The following is a 20,910-nucleotide window of genomic DNA, read 5'->3' on the forward strand; positions in this document are numbered from 1 at the left end:
ATCATTTCTTAATACTTCAGGTGTCAGGCTTGTTGGAAACTCCAGTTGCTCTGGGAGAGTTGAGATACTTCATAATCAGTCGTGGATGTCAGTGTGTGACACTGCCTTTGACCAGCAGGATGCAGAGGTTGTGTGTAGAGAGCTGGACTGTGGGGCTCCTGTACAGGTGCTGGGAGCAGCTGCTTTTGACAAAGGAGACGCTCAGATGCGGACACAAGAGATTCAGTGCAGAGGAAATGAATCTCAGATTCACCTCTGTCCAACATCCTTTCATGAAAACAGCTGTTTGCATGATAATTACCAGGGGTTGTTCTGTGCTGGTGAGTTAAAATAATATAAGAGCAATATCATACCTTTTACTCACAGGGTGCATCTCAATCAGCTTCCTAGTTCAGTAGTCAAGACAATGACAGGGTTGCCTCTGTGAAAACCAAATGCTCACTGATCCCTTTCAGTCGGTCACTTTCACATTGTGAATGAATACAGTTGTGATGAAGTTCTGTCACTAGGGGTCACACTTGGGAGACCAGTCACCTCTGACAATGTCGAGAAAAGGTCAATGAAATTGGCGAGCAAAATTTGCATAGCTGACCACGCCCCGGATATCCGGGTATAAATAGGCCAGCATAGCATTTGCTCAGTCGTTTTGTTTTTCGGAGCTGATGCAGTGTCCTTACAAGCAGCACTTCATTCACCTCTGCAAAAGTTCGTCGGTGGATCTAGGGCATAGGCAGCGGTCTCTCCCTTGCTCATACACAGATAAGTGTAGTGAGAGTGCCCCTGGGTGCTTCAACGGTGATCCTTGAGAACAAATTTCCTCTAAATTATTTCTCTAAAAGAGCATTCACGGTCGGATTGTATTGCACACCGTGCCTTTTCGTCTGTCCTTCTGGTTGCAGTTTATACATCTCACCCTCTGACAGGCAAGATTGCTTTGCTCAGTGTTTGGGCCACACCCATGCTGAAGCAGCTTTTATGGACGGTTTATGTCCTTCTTGTGAGGACATGGCTATTGGCATGTTGTGCTTGTGGCTTGTGTTCTTTTTTTAAAAGACTGTGAGTCACCATCCTGGTCCTTCTACTTCTGAGTACAATGCCTCGATGAGAGCACTGAAGGAGAGCAAGGAGATGTTACAGGAGCAGTTCCACCAGATGGATTCCTGTGGAACTTACACAACTTTGAGCAAGAGTTATGCCGGTGGACGTCAGTCAATTCACTATAGAGAAAGTGAAAGTAAAAAAAAAACAACTGACGGCTAAATGAAGTTCCTAAACGTAAGTTAGGGAGGAGCGAGCCCATCTAATCTTTCAATCAACAGCCGGAGTATATAAGCAGCTGCTTACCTCTCTCCAGCTGCTCTAGCATCCCTCCACCTCCCCAATCTCCACCTTCTCCTTAGGTACCTTGCCCTCTGTAATCACCTTATATCATGTCCCTGGGGGGTTTATCAGAGCTCGAGTTGAAGCTGCTTCATCGAGCCACTCATCAGTGGACAGCAAGCCAAATAAGTTTACTCTATCTCCTAAAGATTATACGGGCAAACGAACTCGTTAACGCTGCATTAACGGCACATATTCTCTCTGAGACAACGAGAGACGAATCTACTTTAACATATGCTGATAACGGTATATATCTGTCTTAAATTATTCCCTTAATATTTCTCTTGGCTCGTATAGTGAAAAACACGAGAAGAAACTTATTTTGCATTAAACTGTTTGTTTTTGAAAATTGGTGCATGAAATAAAGCTGCTCTGAATTTTCATTGATGACTGCAGTGCTAATATTTTAATTATAGGCCTATAATTCATTGTATAAATAGACCTGTTTTAAAAAAAAAACTTTTTAAAAAACATTTTCAATGAGGAGTAAGCTAATAGCCTAAACTTTTATTATCCTCACAGTGCATCATGCGGTGATGCGCTATATTAAATTATTGCGAGGCAATATGTAATTTAATAATAAAAGTAATCCAATAATAATAATAATATGCCTAATAATAATAAGAATGTAACAATCCTACATTAAATGGAAATGCTAAATTATCTTAATATTGCCAAATTTTGATGCTTTTAACAATATCTCTGGCTATCGACACATGATGCAACACGGGGAGGTTATCGCCCGCAATGTGTGCCCGTATGCCACTGTGTAAAAATAGTTTTATGAATTGTTGGCACTATCTATTGTAAATGGTTAGAATTTACCATGTTTTCCTAACAGTTGGCATTGAGAGTGACTGACACTTGATGGTCAGAAAAAATGACTAGATATGTGTAAAAAAAAATTAAAAAGAAAATAAAACAATGAAAAAGAAAAATATTTTCTATATGGGTTCATAAATTATATTACTTTGTAAGTGTCATATTTGGCAGTTGGCATTAGAAGTTATATACTAATATAATAACAGCATATAAGAAGTTTAATACCACAGAAAAAAAGTAAAATATGCCTTTTTCGAAGCTGCTGCATATAAAAAAAACTGATAGATAAAGTTTAGGCGTTCATTACTTTCTCTCAATTTAATTAGTTTTTTAGCACCCCCTTTGAACTGTTAAGCCCCCTTAGCACCCCCAACAAAAATCCTGGAGCCGCCACTGCTTGGGTGACATTGTTGAAGATTTTGCTTAGCAATTCTTGACAGTTAAAAAGCAGGTGTATGCTCCCTTGTCAGGTCAGGTTCTATCCCTGGACCCCTAATAGAGCAACCGCCATCTGCTGGACCAGCAGTCAAGCCTGAAAAACAACAATCTGCTTGCAGGAAGGTGGCACCACCAGCTCGTTATCAGACTGCTAAGAATCCTCGGAATGCTTCAAAGTGGTCCTGAGATGAGAGACCCAGGAAGGAGGGACTTGCAGACCAGCCAAGCTCCATTTCCAACAGGGGACAGGAAGTGGATGCTGTATCACTTCAGCTGTCTGGCACATGGCCGACAGCCATCAAATGGTCAACAAAAGAGCAGTTCCTTTTTCCTGGGTCAAATATACACATAGCATTAATGCCCCTCATTGTCACGTTGGCCACTGCTTACACTGCTTCCTCATGTTTTGATTTGCCAGGTCTGTTGCCAAGTCAGAAAGACGAACCTCGGTGAACTCTGGTTCCCGTATACGTCATTGGGTTCTTAAACAGTCCTGAAAAGCAAGGTTGGTGTTGCTCACCCATCACCATGTGTCATGAGGGACTCAATGTTTTCCGCCATGGTGAGCCTTGCCGCAGGAACCCTGCCTCAGGTACATCAGAGGCCATTGGCGTGGTGTCTTGATGCTTAGGTAATGCTCCAGCCCACCTCATTGGCTTTTCAGGACCATTCGACTCGGCTATGCAATTCAATTCACCAGGCGCCCGCCCGGTTTCATTGGCATTCTTTTTATCTCAGTATGAGGAGAGAGTGAAGGATGTGATGAGGGTCACGAAGGACCTGTCCCCCTAGCTGAGGTGGAGAAGGGGTTTACAGTGCACAATTTGGCACTCGCGCCCAGACCTTTGGAACCTCCATGTCTGTTCACTGGAACACCCACAGTGGTGAATATCATTGCTCAGGCTATGGCGCAATCTACGAGGCGGCTATACAACCTGAAATGGCACATTTTCCTGGGAATATTCTTCCCAGGGGAGGACCCGCAGGGATGTGGTATTGAATGGGTGCTATCCTTCCTCCAAGAGGGCCTGAACAGGCACCTATCTGCATCTACATTCAAGGTGTGCGTGGCCGCTATAGCAGTGAACCCCGAACACTGTGGGTGGACGATCAGTGGGGAAGCATGATCTGATTATTAGATTCCTAAGAGGTGAGCGGAGGTTGAATCCTCCGAGACTGTGCCTTATCTCCTCTTGGGATCTTCAGGCCTTACAGAGTAATCCGTTTCAGTCAGAGCCGATCCTCCCTATACGCAGAATACGCAAGCTGCGTAGGGCCCCCGAAACACCAGAGGGGCCCCTTGCTCTCAAAGATGTTTTAATTTTAGTTTCGTTTTTGAATTTGGCCAGCAGTTATGAAAACATGAATAATCATTTATTTTAATGTGGTGCGCTGTCACGCTCTCTACGTAAAAGTCAGCCAAATCATGTAATGTGAATGCCGTACAGTCTCTTGCTCTTACTAAAAAAAAAAAGATTTGGAAAGCGTACCGAGCCGTGGAAGACATACTGTTTCTCGAGCTCTTTCCGTGAGCGCGATTCGAGACGGAGAGAAACACGGACAAATGCGTTTCATCCATTCCCCCCCACTCCACCCCCCTGACAGAGTTTTGCGTAGGGCCCCCAGAAGTCTAGGATCGGCACTGGTTTCAGTCTCCTCCACTCAGTTGAACTTAGTGCCCTCTCTATGTAGACATCCTGCCTGGCTGTGCTCACTTCTGTCAAGAGGGTGGGGGATCTGCAAGCCCCAAGGTTCCCACTACTCCCTTTAGGGACCAAGTGGTGACCCTGCAAGCTATCCCTTCTGATGAGAGAGAACCAGACATGTCTCAATTGTTCCTGGTGCGAGCCCTGCACATCTATGTTGAGCACACAGAGTTTCAGATTGTCTGAACAGCGCTTTGTCTGTTTTGGAGGACAGCAAAAGGGGAAAGCTTTCTCCAAACAGAAAATCTCCCACTGGCTTGTGGATACAATTTTCATGGCTTATCAGACCAGAGGCTTAACATTCACCTTGGAAGTGAGAGCACACTTGACCAGGGCTTATAGAGACTCGCCGACAGTTTTACTCTGTATGTTTCTGTCACTTAGATAAAAAGAATGTGAGGTTGGTTGGTGGTAACAGTCGCTGTGCTGGTAGAGTGGAGGTTCTTCATAGAGGACAGTGGGGAACAGTGTGTGATTATGGCTGGGATATGACTGAAGCTGCAGTGGTTTGTAAAGAGCTGGACTGTGGAGAACCTGTAGATGCTCTGAGTGGTGCCCATTTTGGACAAGGATCAGGACCAATCTGGATGTATGTTGTGTTTTGCACTGGATCAGAGTCTACACTGAAAAACTGTGGGTCAACAGGATGGAGCATACATGCATGTACTCACAATTTTGATGCTGGTGTCATCTGTTCAGGTGAGTAATTTAACTTGTCCCCCATGGATTGGTTGTGACATTAAGAAAACTGTAAATGTTTGTATTGTTATGGTATTTAACTGTCAAACATTTGTTTTTATCTACTGTGCATTGTCATTGATGTAATATAAACAGGTCATAAACCTTCCAGACTCATTAATGGATCTAACCTGTGCTCTGGGAGGCTAGAGATACTTCATGATCAGACGTGGATGTCAGTGTGTGATGCTGCCTTTGACCAGCAGGATGCAGAGGTTGTGTGTAGAGAGCTGGACTGTGGGGCTCCTGTACAGGTTCTGGGATCAGCTGCTTTTGGCAAAGGAGAAGCTCATATGTGGACACAAGAGATTCAGTGCAGAGGAAATGAATCCCAGATTTCATTCTGTTCAATATCATCATCAAACAAACACAACTGCATCAACGACAACATTGTTGGACTGATCTGTTCTGGTAAATAATCAATATTCAGTGTCTCATCATTTATGTTTGATGCACTATATCTTCTGCTTCAGCTGCATTATACTTCATTTTAACTTCTCTGTTCTTTATTCAGGTTACACAGAGGCCAAACTAATGAATGGTTCAGATTCTTGTTCTGGAAGAGTAGAGCTTCGGTTCCTCAATGAGTGGGGCACAGTGTGTGATGCATGCTGGGATATGAGAGCTGCCAGTGTCCTCTGTAGACAGCTGAATTGTGGGATTGCTGTGTCTGTTGTGGGATCAGACTGGTTTGGAGAGGGAAGTGGTGAAATATGGGCTGATGTGTTTGAATGTGACGGGAAAGAAACAAAACTCTCAGAATGTACCATCTCTTCATGGAGTCGAGCTGAATGTTCTTATACACGAGATGTTGGAGTCATCTGCTCTGGTAAACTTATTTGACTCTGAGAGCATTATGCTACTGAAACTCTCTGTCTTCACTTTCTCTCTCTATATATAAACACTATTTCTATTTGTTCTAGTTGAGTGCAGCAATAGTTCAGTCAGGCCACGTAGGCATAGTGCTGCAGTCAGCTGATGCGGTCAGTTGACAAATCGCTCCAACCACTACCATTCTTCTTTTAGACCGGGGATATATATATACATGGCGTTACTGCTCGGCAAGTATTCTCAAACTGCTCGCAACCCTCCCTCCTTCCCAACTATAAGTATCAAGCATATTACTTATTTAAACAATGCCTGAGACTTTGTGTTACAAGCACTTCGTTTGTCGGATTGCCTCTTCAAGATGAATCGCTTTATGTATTCCCCAAATTGTAAGTCGCTTTGGATAAAAGCGTCTGCAAAATGACTAAATGTAAATGTAAATGTACTGTGCACCTTCTGGCTGTCATCTTCTTTTTGTTCAGATTACCAAGGCTTTTAAGTCCTATAGCTGTCATGGACCTCACTACCGAGAGACATTAATGTAGCAAGCTACAATATAGTCATCCTGGGATTCACTGCCACGTCTACATGTTACCACTGTTTCGCTTTTAAAGACATTACTAATGTGTCTTAATCATCTGTATATCACTCAAGCTGATGGTTCCAGGGAGTTAATGCTAAAGCTCTTGTACAGTATCTCACAGAAGTGAGTACACCCCTCACATTTTTGTAAATATTTTATTATATCTTTTCATGTGACAACACTGAAGAAATGACACTTTGCTGCAATTTAAAGTAGTGAGTGTACAGCTTTTATAACAGTGTAAATTTGCTGTCCCCTCAAAATAACTCAACACACAGCCATTAATGTCTAAACTGCTGGCCACAAAGGCGAGTACACCCCTAAGTGAAAATGTCCAAATTGGGTCCGAAGTGTCAATATTTTGTGTGGCCACCATTATTTTCCAGCACTGCCTTAACCCTCTTGGGCATGGAGTTCACCAGAGCTTCACAGTTTGCCACTGGAGTCCTCTTCCACTCCTCCATGACAACATCACGGAGCTAGAGGATGTTAGAGACTTTGCGCTCCTCCACCTTCCATTTGAGGATGCCCCACAGATGCTCAATAGGGTTTAGGTCTGGAGACATGCTTGGTCAGTCCATCACCTTTACCCTCAGCTTCTTTAACAAGGCAGTGGTCGTTATCATGTTGGAATACTGCCCTGCGGCCCAGTCTCTGAAGGGAGGGGATTATGCTCTGCTTCAGTATGTCACAGTACATGTTGGCATTCATGGTTCCCTCAATGAACTGTAGCTCCCCAGTGCCGGCAGCACTCATGCAGCCCCAGACCATGACACTCCCACCACCATGCTTGACTGTAGGCAAGATACACTTGTCTTTGTATTCCTCACCTGGTTGCCGCCACACATGCTTGACACCATCTGAACCAAATAAGTTTATCTTGGTCTCATCAGACCACAGGACATGGTTCCAGTAATCCATGTCCTTAGTCTGCTTGTCTTCAGTAAACTGTTTGTGGGCTTTCTTGTGCATCATCTTTAGAAGAGGCTTCCTTCTGGGATGACAGTCATGCAGACCAATTTGATGCAGTGTGCGGCGTATGGTCTGAGCACTGACAGGCTGACCCTCCCACCCCTTCCTCCTCTGCAGCAATGCTGGCAGCACTCATACGTCTGTTTCCCAAACACAACCTCTGGATATGACGCTGAGCACGTGAACTCAACTTCTTTGGTCGACCATGGCAAGGCCTGTTCTGAGTGGAACCTGTCCTGTTAAAGCGCTGTATGGTCTTGGCCACCGTGCTGCAGCTCAGTTTCAGGGTCTTAGCTATCTTCTTATCTTTATGTAGAGCAACAGTTATTTTTTTTTCAGATCCCCTAGAGAGTTCTTTGCCATGAGGTGCCAGTGAACTTCCAGTGACCAGTATGAGAGAGTGAGAGCGATAACACCAAATTTAACACACCTGCTCCCCATTCACACCTGAGACCTTGTAACACTAACGAGTCACATGACACCGGGGAAAGAAAATGGCTAATTGGGCTTAATTTGGACATTTTCACTTAGGGGTGTACTCACTTTTGTGGCCAGCGGTTTAGACATTAATGGCTGTGTGTTGAGTTATTTTGAGGGGACAGTAAATTTACACTGTTATACAAGCTGTACACTCACTACTTTACATTGTAGCAAAGTGTTATTTCTTCAGTGTTGTCACATGAAAAGATATAATAAAATATTTACAAAAATGTGAGGGGTGTATTCACTTCTGCGAGATACTGTATGTTCAAATAATTATGGAGCAGGAACCCCCATAAGGAACCATACCGCCAAAGATAACTTGTGTTTCTTAAACTCAAAGTAACTTGCCAAGGTGGTCATGTCTGAAATCTAATTCAGCATGCTTTATAATACTTTCATTAAATAATTAACAAACATTATATAATGCTCAACAGATCATTAGTTAATATATGTTCAAATAGATGGAAACGTGAGATAGTGTGCTTGTTGATGTTTACTAATAAACATTACCTAATGAATAATAGATCATCGTTTCATGTAAATGAAAATGCTTGCAAATGTCATTAAACTTTCAATTCATATGATCATGCTGTTCTTAATAAATCTACAAATGATTTTAACAGATCAATATACAATGGTTAAAAGCATTTGTTAATGCACAACACTTTTGCTGCTACTGAGATATGATACGGGTAAGGTTAGAGACAGAGTTTGGTGGAATGGGTAGGTTTAAGGGTTGGGTAAGGGGTCAACAGTGTACATTTGTTTTCTGCTGTTGATGTATGATTCAAGGAATATCCTGTTTAATGATATACAGTAGTGCACTTGTCACGAATCCGGTCTGTGAACTTCCATTCACTCACCACCAGAGGTCACTCACCCACCACAGTTATTCTTGCACTACACTAACTGTTGCACATCACCTCCGGACTACAGTTCCCATCATCCATTGCACTGACGACACGCACACAGTTCATTGCACTGATCACACACAGCTGATTCCCATTTGCACACCTTACTTAAGCCATGGACTTTCTCTCCCTCACGGCAGAGTATTGTATGCGCTTATCGCTCCCCTAGCCTTATCTACTCTACAGAGCCCTTGATAGTTTGCCTTGCCTTGCCTGTTTCGGATTGTGTTTTCCCCTGCCTGGACTATTGCTTACGTTTTGGATTACCTCTCTTGTCAAGCCCCTTTGGATACTGTTCGCTGTCGTCTGACCCACGCCCGTTTTAGATGACTCTTTACATTGCCTGTGATATACCTGTCTGCCATTGTTCGACCCTGCCTGTTAAGACCACGTCTCTTATCAATAAAAGCTTGCATATGGATCCGCACATCTCACGTCTCGTCAGCCCCGTTACAGCACTAATATTATTACTGATAAGTGTTGAGGCAATAAAAACATGTTTTGCACCCAAAATGCAATGTGTGTTATGCGCCCCCGCCCCAAAAAACAACTGAACTGTCTGACATTAGTTGGCATTCAAAAGTACATTAACAAATAAGCTTTCAATGTAAAATTTCTGTTAAAATCATTTGTAGATTTTTAAAAAGTGCATGAGCATATGAATTGAACGTTTAATGACATTTGTAAGCATTAACTAATGATCCATTAACCATTATACAATTTAATGATCTTTTAATGAAGCGTTTACTCGTTGTAAGCCATTTGACAAAGTAATTTGAATCATTTTTAGTGCATGATCATATGAATTGAAAGTTTAATGACGTTTCTAAGCATTTCAATTTACATTAAATGATGATCTGTTAATCATTAGGTAATGTTTAATATACATTTATTAGTAAACATTAACAAGTACATTATCTCATATTTCTAGATATGCAAATACATAATAAGTAATGAACTGTTAAGCATTATATAAAATTTGTTAATGCTAATGAAAGTTATTATAAAGTGTTACCCACAATTCTTATTTTAGTAAAACATCACATCTTCTCTCAGGTTCCTCCCAGGCTCTTCATGATGGTCTGGTGCGGTTATCTGGAGAGAGACAGTGTGAGGGGGAGGTGGAAGTTTTCATCCATCAGGTCTGGAGGAGAGTTATGCTGGACTCCTGGAGTCTCACTGAATCCTCTGTGGTCTGCAGACAGCTGGGCTGTGGCTCTGTGCTGAACTTCTACAGCTCCTCTTCATCCAGTCCTGAACACAGTCATGAGTGTGTGACGGGCTTCCAGTGCTCTGGGAGTGAAGCTCATCTGGGGAACTGCAGCTCTCCACAAACTCTCAACTGCAACTCCACACAACAGCTGTCAATCACCTGCCTTGATGAGAAGAACAACATCTGGGCAGATTCTTCAGTTGTTCGTGATCAATAATGTGTTTTTCTTTCTCTGAACATCAGGTCGCGGGTCCATCAGGCTGGTGGGTTCTGGGGGAGACTGTGCAGGAAGGCTGGAGGTTTTTCACAGCGGCTCATGGGGGACAGTGTGTGATGACTCCTGGGATATTAAAGATGCCCATGTGGTGTGCAGACAGCTGCAGTGTGGAGTGGCCCTCAGTAACCAGCAGGTACCAGCCTGGTTTGGTCCTGGTTCTGGATCCATATGGCTGGATGAGGTGGAGTGTGAGGGGAATGAGACGTCCCTGTGGAGCTGCTCTTCTCCAGGCTGGGGAAAACATGACTGTCAGCACATGGAGGATGTAGGAGTCGTGTGCTCAGGTAGACATGCTGCTCTATTTTTACATTGAAATTAAATTTGTTTACAAATTTTGACAAGACTTTACTTAACATTCACATGTCCATAATATTCAGATTTTATAGTTTAGCAATTTAAAATGTAATTGTAAATGTCTTAATTTCCATCTAGAATTCAAAGAGATCAGATTAACTGAGGGCTGTGAAGGGAATGTGGAGGTTTTCTACAATGGATCCTGGGGTAATGTGTGCTGGAACAAGATGGACAGAGACACAGTGAGTCTGATCTGTCAAGAGCTGAACTGTGGAAGATCTGGTGTTTTGTCTGATTCTTTACCAAGAGTGATATCAGCTCCTAACTGGCTGGATAAAGTTACATGTCGACCACATGATTCAAATCTATGGCAGTGTCCATCTTTACCCTGGGGACAGAATGACTGTGGTAAAGATGAGGTGGTCAAAATCACCTGCTCAGGTAAAATGGATGCATTTTCCATCACTAAACAGTACAAGAGTAATCATAAATTAAAAAAAAAAAAAAAAGGATAAATACTTTGAGAAGATGCATAGAATACATATAATATAATATTGATGAAATTGTGATTACAGAACAGGAGAGTCCTGAGTCTCCTCGAAGCTCTCTGACATGCTCCACATCTCCCCACCAGAGACAGTGTTCAGGTAAGTTTATTCAATGGAAACAAACATAAAAATCATGGTAATGGTGTTCTTGTATGAGGCATTAGCAGGATTTCACCTCAGGATATATACATGATCCCACACATGGAGTACTCCTGTGAAGGCGCTGCTGTTCAGACAATACTCTGCTGACAGGTAATGCGTCTCCTTTTGGTCATGTGTGTGTTTTAGATCGTGTTCCTCTCAGACTGAGTGGAGGGAAGGGCCGGTGCTCTGGGAGGCTGGAGGTGTATCATAACGCTGTGTGGGGCTCAGTCTGTGATAATCAGTGGGACATCAGCGATGCTCAGGTGGTCTGCAGGCAATTGGGTTGTGGAGCAGCACTGAGGGCTGATGGGAATTCAGTCTTTGGTGCTGGTGAAGGTGCTGTGTGGCTGAACAGAGTCGAGTGCAGAGGGAATGAGATTCACCTGTGGGACTGTCCTCTCTCCCTGAAAAACCAGACTGACTGCTCCCACAAAGAGCACGCTGGACTCATCTGTGCCGGTCACAGCAAAAAAACAAACAAATATTATTAATTTTAGGCGATTTTAAGACAATCAAGATTTTGAATGTGTTTGTGTATTTGACAGATTTTACAGATGTGTCAGTGTCCACTATTCCTGCCACAACAACATCAGCTTCTCCTCCAGTCTCTCCTCCAGTGCGCTCAACATCAGTCTCTCCTCCACAAACTCCTCCAGCAGCGTCTCTCTCCGTCCCCCTAGAGCTTGTGATTGTACTGGGAGTTGTGCTCTTACTGCTCTTAGTGCCACTGCTTATACTGATTCAGCAGAACAGAGTGATGAGGAGAGGTAGGAGAGATACAGAGACTTTCATATTGTGTCTTATTCAGTGTGTGATCAGTCATGTGTTGTGAACTGACAGCAGGTTTGTCTGTCTACACTCACAGCTCTCTCTAAGAGGAGACACAGGATGACTGAGGACATTTATGAGGAGATTCAGCACAGACCAATAAACAGACACGGTCACTTCACTCAAAGGGGTAAGTGTCATAGTGTCTGATTTGTGGAGATCAACAGAGTCATCAATTTATTTAGAGGGGTTAGTGGAGGAAATCACATTGATTCATTTGTGGGACTTTTTTGTACGTTATTTGTGACCCTGGACCACAAAACCAGTCACTGGGGTATGTTTGTAGCAATAGCCAAAAATACATTGTATGGGTCAAAATTATAAATTTTTCTTTTATGCCAAAAATCATTAGGGCATTAAAGATCATGTTCCATGAAGATATTTAGTAAATTTCCTACTGTAAATATATCAAAACTTAATTTTTGATATGTAATATGCATTGCTAAGAACTTCATTTGGACAACTTTAAAAGCAATTTTCTCAATATTTAGATTTTTTTTTGCACCCTCAGATTCCAGATTTTCAAATAGTTGTATCTCGGCCAACTATTGTCCAATCCTAACAATCCATACATCAATGGAAAGCTTATTTATTCAGCTTTCAGGTTTCAAATCTCAGTTTTGAAAAATTGACCCTTATGACTGGTTTTGTGGTCCAGGGTCACATTTGAAATTGTAATTTTTGATTGTGAACTTGTGTCTGACGGTTCTAATCTCCATAACAGCAGGTGTCCTTTCTACAGAACAGCATTCTGGATACGAAGATGCCGATGAGCTTCTTTCAGGTTAGAGGACTGAAATATGATGTTACATGCTATATACAGAAATGGATGTATATTAAATTAACTAAAAACATTAACTTAGCAAGTTATCTTAACATAGTTATATAAACCATTCAGAACATAGATAAGATAAGAATTTATTGTATCTTTTGTTCATCTATGTTGTTTTAAGCAAGTTCTCTACTAGGAGTCACACCTGACTACTATAATGATGTCACCACCACTTACAGCCCAGTAGGTCAGTGACTTTAACTGATTTCACTGAATTAAATGACATACTGGGCCTCTGTTTATACGTCTTTTCTATTAACTCATTTAGAAGAGCAACAAGTCACACCTGAAAATTATGATGATATAATCACTGTTGGACTGAGACATTATCATGGGACAGGTTAATATTATATTAATTATATTATTATTATTATATTATATACAGTGGGTACGGAAAGTATTCAGACCCCCTTAAATTTTTCACTCTTTGTTATATTGCAGCCATTTGCTAAAATCATTTAAGTTCTTTTTTTTCCCCCTCATTAATGTACACACAGCACCCCATATTGACAGAAAAACACAGAATTGTTGACATTTTTGCAGATTTATTAAAAAAGAGAAACTGAAATATCACATGGTCCTAAGTATTCAGACCCTTTGCTCAGTATTTAGTAGAAGCACCCTTTTGATCTAATACAGCCATGAGACTTTTTGGGAAAGATGCAACAAGTTTTTCACACCTGGATTTGGGGATCCTCTGCCATTCCTCCTTGAAGATCCTCTCCAGTTCTGTCAGGTTGGATGGTAAACGTTGGTGGACAGACATTTCTAGGTCTCTCCAGAGATGCTCAATTGGGTTTAAGTCAGGGCTCTGGCTGGGCCATTCAAGAACAGTCACGGAGTTGTTGTGAAGCCACTCTTTCGTTATTTTAGCTGTGTGCTTAGGGTCATTGTCTTGTTGGAAGGTAAACCTTCGGCCCAGTCTGAGGTCCTGAGCTCTCTGGAGAAGGTTTTCGTCCAGGATATCCCTGTACTTGGCCGCATTCATCTTTCCCTCGAATGCAACCAGTCGTCCTGTCCCTGCAGCTGAAAAACACCCCCACAGCATGATGCTGCCACCACCACCATGCTTCACTGTTGGGACTGTATTGGACAGGTGATGAGCAGTGCCTGGTTTTCTCCACACATACCGCTTAGAATTAAGGCCAAAAAGTTCCATCTTGGTCTCAGACCAGAGAATCTTATTTCTGAATACTTTCCGTACCCACTGTATTATTAACATTTTATAATAATTTCTGCAAGTTTTAACACTTGATTTATATGCATTTTAATTAGGCATATGCATCTAGTTTTTGTACATTTAATGAATGCATTGCATCTTTCATTGTTTTGTTTGAAGATGAATTATCAGAAAACTATGATGATGTCGTTATTGTGCCACAGTTCTGCAATGATAAAGCAGGTAGGGGGTGTCAAATTTCACCCTTGTATATACAAACATATGTTTTTTCTTTTGTTCTTCTTCGAATTATAGTTGCATATACAGTATGTAAATTTGTGTAATTAATAATAGACATTTATATTATCAGAGGGTGTTCAAGAGAAGTATGATGATCTGAAGAATGTCAGGGAATATGTGAGTGACATGTCTGGTACGTTACTGACACTTTTTTTTTTACCTTAAATTGAATTTTTTAGTTTTAATAATTGCTGTTATAAATTTTTGTGGTCACAATAGCTCATTTAACTTCACTGCCAATATTGATGTGTTGATTGTAATACTTTTTAAAAGCATATTGATGCATTAAATTGCTTTTGTTTTCTAATAACAGACTATGATGATGTGGAGGAGGCGCCAAGAAAACATGAAGGGACTGAATAACTGAAAGCATACCCACTGCCTCAAATCCTTTTAACGTGTTTGTGGTCTTATATACTGCATGTGTTAGCTACAATCCATTTTGTATAATATGTACGAAATCAATTACCTTTAGCCAGAAAAAAAAAAAACAAATAAAAAAAAAAAAAAACATATTTTGCTTCATGGCCTTTTCAAAATTTCAAAAATTACACTTCTATTTCCAGAGGTTTTTATCATATTGATTTTGTAATCCAGTTTTTTGTTGTTGTTTTTTTCCTAACACTTAATCAATTTGTATGTAATTGTGCTATGATTTCTGGGTTTTTTTTCTGTTTTTTTTACCATTTAAATTTCCACCAGCCCAGTCTTTTACATTTCACAGCACCTTTAACTCATATTTCCTTTTGAATGTATAACCACTTATCATGGACTTATTTTTATAAAAAATGTGTGCAATGTAAATTGTGAAATAAGTTTGCAAACAGCATGTGTGGGCAATTATTTTATACTTCAAAAGAATAGTAACTCTTTAACTGAACAAGAGAGCATGTTGTTTCTGACAATCAGGCACAAACAGCATGCATAAGGTTTTTAAAATTGAGAAAAAAATTGTTTTATGTTGTTTTATATTTGAGTGCAATTTGATTGTTGTTTTAATGTCAGTATTCTATTAAGCATTTAAAATCAGACTCCCAATGTGCATGGATATATTATTATTATTATTATGCTGTGGACTATGGTCCATTCTCAGCTCTCACAAAACCACATCCTTTCCTATCATTGAAATTAATCTGTAAATGTACTTGTGAATAATAATAAATGTAATTATGTCTGCATAATAATATTCATAGTAATTTTCAGATTGTAGGAGTCAAATAAAACATTTTTAATCATGGGCTTGTTATTATAATACTTATTTGTTGTTGTCATCAAATACTTCTCAATATAGTATAATAATAATGCAATTATGAATGAGTTTTCATATATTTGATGTTATTGCTGCTGCTGTTGTCAAAAACTTCTGATTATTAGTAATAATCTTCATTAAAATAATAATGCACATATGTATACATAATAATATTCATTATAACTTAAGCGTTTATAGTAATGTGTGTGTTTGACAGTTGTCTTCAATAAAATAATACATAAAATGTACATATGGGGAAAAAAATTATTTGATCCCCTGCTGATTTTGTACATTTGCCCACTGACAAAGAAATGATCAGTCTATAATTTTAATGGTAGGTTGATTTTAACAGTGAGAGACAGAATAACAACAAAAAAAAATCCAGAAAAAAAAAAAACATTTCAAAAATGATTTGCATTTGCGTGAAATAAGGATAATACTTTATTTTAAGGGGTCATAATACAGCGTAATTACATAATTAAGTACTTAGTAGTAGCCATTGTACTTACATGGTAAGTACGTTTTGTTTCATGTAACTAAGTTATGGAACAGCCTGTACTTACATTTTGTAATTATGTAGATGTAATAGGCAGCTACTGTCACACATATGTAACAGACCGAGTCTGTTACACAGCTACTTGTACACTTAAGTACAATCTTGATGCACTTTATTTTAAGTAGCTTATGTCTGTGTACTTACATTTATAATTACATTGCTTAAGTCTGCAACACATATGTAACGATCTTTTGGTTACATAAGCAGCTGTGTAACAGACTCAGTCTGTTTCTGTCAGTTTATTTAACGCAAGTACAATGGCTACTACTAAGTACTTCATTAGGTAATTACTCTGTATTATGGACACCTTAAAATAAAGTGTTACCGAAATAAGTATTTGATCCCTTCGCAAAACATGACTTACATGGTGGCAAAACCGTTGTTGGCAATCACAGAGGTCAGACGTTTCTTGTAGTTGGCCACCAGGTTTGCACACATCTCAGGAGGGATTTTGTCCTACTCCTCTTTGCAGATCCTCTCCAAGTCATTAAGATTTTGAGGCTGACATTTGGCAACTCAAACCTTCAGCTGCCTCCACAGATTTTCTATGGGACTAAGGTCTGGAGACTGGCTAGGCCTCTCCAGGACCTTAATGTGCTTCTTCTTGAGCCACTCCTTTGTTGCCTTGGCCGTGTGTTTTGGGTCATTGTCATGCTGGAATACCCATCTACGACCCATTTTCAATGCCATGGCCCCGACAGTACATGGCCCCGTCCATCGTCCCTTTGATGCGGTGCAGTTGTCCTGTCCCCTTAGCAGAAAAAACACCCCCAAAGCATAATGTTGTACAGGTGCTGGGAGCAGCTGCTTTTGGCAGGAGACGCTCAGATGTGGACACAAGAGATTCAGTGCAGAGGAAATGAACCTCTGTCCAGCATCCCTTTATAAAAACCATTATTCAGATAATAATTTCCAAGTAAAATGAGACTAATATCTTTTTAATGTTATACATTTTACTCCTAGTTTCTCTCTGTATTCTTTTGTTACTTAGAAAGAATGTGAGGTTGGTTGGTGGTCACAGTCGCTGTGCTGGTAGAGTGGAGGTTCTTCATAGAGGTCAGTGGGGAACAGTGTGCGATAATTTTTGGGATATGGCTGATGCTGCAGTGGTGTGTAGAGAGCTGGACTGTGGAGAATCTCTAGATGCTCTGACTGTTGATGACTTTGGGCAAGGATCAGGACCGGTCTGGATGAGTGCTGTATTATGTACTGGATCAGAGTCTACACTGAAGAACTGTGGGTCAGCAGGATGGAGCATAAATAGCTGTACTCACAATTAAAATGCGGGGGTCATCTGTTCAGGTAAATAATGGTGTACTTCTAAGTATTAAAGTAAAAATGAAAATTCTGCCATTAATTACTCACCCTCATGTCATTCCAAACCCGTAAGACCTTCGTTCATCTTTGGAACACAAATTAAGATATTTCTGATGCATCCTGTGAGCTCTCTAACCCTCCTATAGACAGCAAGTGTCCTTACATGATCAAGGTCCAGAAACCTAGCAAGGACTTCGGTAAAATAATCCATGTGACATCAGGGGTTCAACCGTAATTTTACGAAGCGACGAGGATACTTTTTGTGAACAAAAAAAAAAAAAAAAAAAAAAGACTTTATGCAACAATTCATCAAAAAGTCCTCTTTTCAGATGAAAGTAAATTTTGCATTTCATTTAGAAATCAAGGTCCCAGAGTCTGGAGGAAGAGTGGAGAGGATCTCAGAATCCATGTTGCTTGAAGTCCAGTGTGAAGTTTCCACAGTCTGTGATGATTTGGGCTGCCATGTCATCTGCTGGTGTTGGTCCACTGTGTTTTCTGATGTCCACAGTCAACGCAGCCATCTACCAGGAGATTTTAGAGCACTTCATGCTTCCTTCTGCTGACAAGCTTTATGGAGATGCTGATTTCATTTTCCAGCAGGACTTGGCACCTGCACACTGCCAAAGGTACCAAAAGCTGGTTTAATGACCATGGTGTTACTGTGCTTGATTGGCCAGCAAACTCACCAGACCTGAACCCCATAAAGAATCTATGGGGTATTGTCAAGAGGAAGATGAGAGACACCAGACCCAACAATGCAGATGAGCTGAAGGCCACTGTCAAAGAAACTTGGGCTTCCATACCACCTCAGCAGTGCCACAAACTGATCACCTCCATGCCACACTGAATTGAGGCAGTAATTAAAGCAAAAGGAGCCCCTACCAAGTATTGAGTACATAAACAGTAAATGAACATACTTTCCAGAAGGCCAACAATTCACTAAAAATATTTTTTTTTTATTGGTCTTATGAAGTATTCTAATTTGTTGAGATAGTGAATTGGTGGGTTTTTGTTAAATGTGAGCCTAAATCATCACAATTAAAAGAACCAAAGACTTAAACTACTTCAGTCTGTGTGCACTGAATATATTTAATACACGAGTTTCACTATTTGAGTTGAATTACTGAAATAAATTAACTTTTCCACTACATTCTAATTTATTGAGATGCACCTGTATATGCAAAAGAATAAAGTTTTGCAAAACAAAATACTTGCAAAAAAATTTCATTGCAAACGAAAATGAAAGTATTGAGAAAAAATAAATGTGCTTTTTGTAAACGAAAATAAAAAATTGCAAAAGTATTGAGAGGAAAAAAAGAAGGGTTTCACTTTATTTTGACGGTCCCTTTAACACATTCTATTGACTAAGTAATGTTGCACCTACATTTCTACTAACTCTCATTAGAGTGTTAGTAGTGCATTAGTTGACTGGTAGGGTTAGGTTTAGATTAAGTTGACACGTTCTTGCAAAATTACTTATAGTCAGTAGAATATCTGTTGAGAGACCAACACAATAAGGAGTTAGTAGATATGAAGCAGACAGTCTACTAATACTCTTATGAGAGTTTGTTGACACGTAGTTGCATCATTACTTGGTGTCAACAGAATGTTCAAAAGGGACCATCAAAATAAAATGTTACCAAATATCTTATTCAGGTCAGTACTAAATAAAAAATAACATGCATTTTGTATGATCCCTCTTATTTTGGTAAAATAATTAATATTTTGCAAGGTGTGTGTAAACTTTTGACTTCCACTGTACATGTTATATATTAATATATCTTTTGTTGGATTTGATTGCTTTTATTGTCCTCATTTGTAAATGTAAATATTAGATCATATATAGATTATAGATGTTAGTGGTTTTCATATTTGTATTCTTAAAGCATACTTTGAGCACTGTTTTGGATAGTTCACCTTTTTATGAAATTATTTTATGTATCATGCAATTACAGTAAAAGGAAAATCAAAATTGTATATTGCATTTGTAATGATTTTGATGAAATATTTGTTATATTTCTTCATTCAGATGACCTGATTCCTAGTACATCAGTGGCACGTGAAGAATCTGGTGCTGTTGACCTATCTAGTGATGGGAACACATCAACTGATTTAGAGTCATCAGTCACAGAAGAATCATGTGATGACTCCTCTTCAAGTTCAAGTTCAGAAGAGACTCAAAGAAGAAAAACAAAGAAAAGCAAAACTAAGAAAAATAAAAAGCAAGAAAAAGGACAAGAAGAATGAATATGACAAGATAAAATGAGGTACACACAGTTGTCTTTTGTGGTTGTTTTTCTGTTTACATCATAGTGAATTATAAGTTATTATATATATATATATATATATATATATATATATATATATATATATATATATAAACACACACTATATTGCCAAAGGTATTCTAATGAACAGGTTTGTCTACTTCAGTAATTTCCATGAGTACAAATCTTAATGTTTAAGCATATAATGCTATTCTAGAGAATTGTGTGCTTCTAATTTTAAAGCAACAGTTTGGACAGGACCCTTTTCTATTGTAACATGACAATGCCTCTGTGTATAAGGCAAGGTTCAAACAGGGTTCCCACGGGTCCTTGAAAGTTTGTGAATCTGAAAAAAAATGTCAAGGTCCTGGAAAGTTTACAATAAACACATAGATGCAGGTCCTTGAAAGTGCTTGAATTTATTTTGTACAAGAAGTTTTCTGGAAAATTATTCCGGCCCGGCTAATGGGTTATTTCACCAACACTTAGTGGCCTGTGCATACTAGCTTGCTTGATTTACTTTACGCACATTTACTTGTTACGTTAAGTGTTTCTCGCGTGAGGTACTTTGTGTTGTACGTTGCCATGACGTTCACACACACACACACACACAAACAAAACTACTATGATGGTACCTCAACGTTTCACAGACACACCATGTTCAATAAACATAAAACAGTTGTGATAACCTGTTGCCCAAACATTTTATGTTATGTAATGTTGAATAGCTTTGCTTGTTAAGATAATGTAAACTTAAAACTTAAAAGCATGTTCGTATATATATATTAAAACTTCTGGTTACAGGAGCCCAAGTTCTTTTCAATAAAAGCCATGCAAAAGTTAATATCAGATCATTTTAGAATACAGTATAGGATATACTGAATATTCTTCAGTTTTATGCAAAACAGAAAAATGCTGTGTTTGACACATGAAAACTGTAACAATGTATCTTACAAGGTAACACAATGTAACCTTGCTCTCACTTGAAACTTCCAAAACTTTTGCAAAAGAGATGGTGTTACGACCCGGCTCAAAGTCACAACATAAAGAGGACACTTCACAGAA

General features: G+C 39.7%; 1 pseudogene; it reads left to right on the forward strand.

Annotated features, from left to right (window-relative positions):
- LOC131538533 (uncharacterized) overlaps positions 1 to 20,910 on the forward strand; it is a 173,749-nt pseudogene that overhangs the window by 49,499 nt on the left and 103,340 nt on the right.

The sequence above is a fragment of the Onychostoma macrolepis genome, chromosome 04 (genome assembly GCF_012432095.1).
Source record: "Onychostoma macrolepis isolate SWU-2019 chromosome 04, ASM1243209v1, whole genome shotgun sequence".
Lineage (NCBI taxonomy): Eukaryota > Metazoa > Chordata > Actinopteri > Cypriniformes > Cyprinidae > Onychostoma > Onychostoma macrolepis.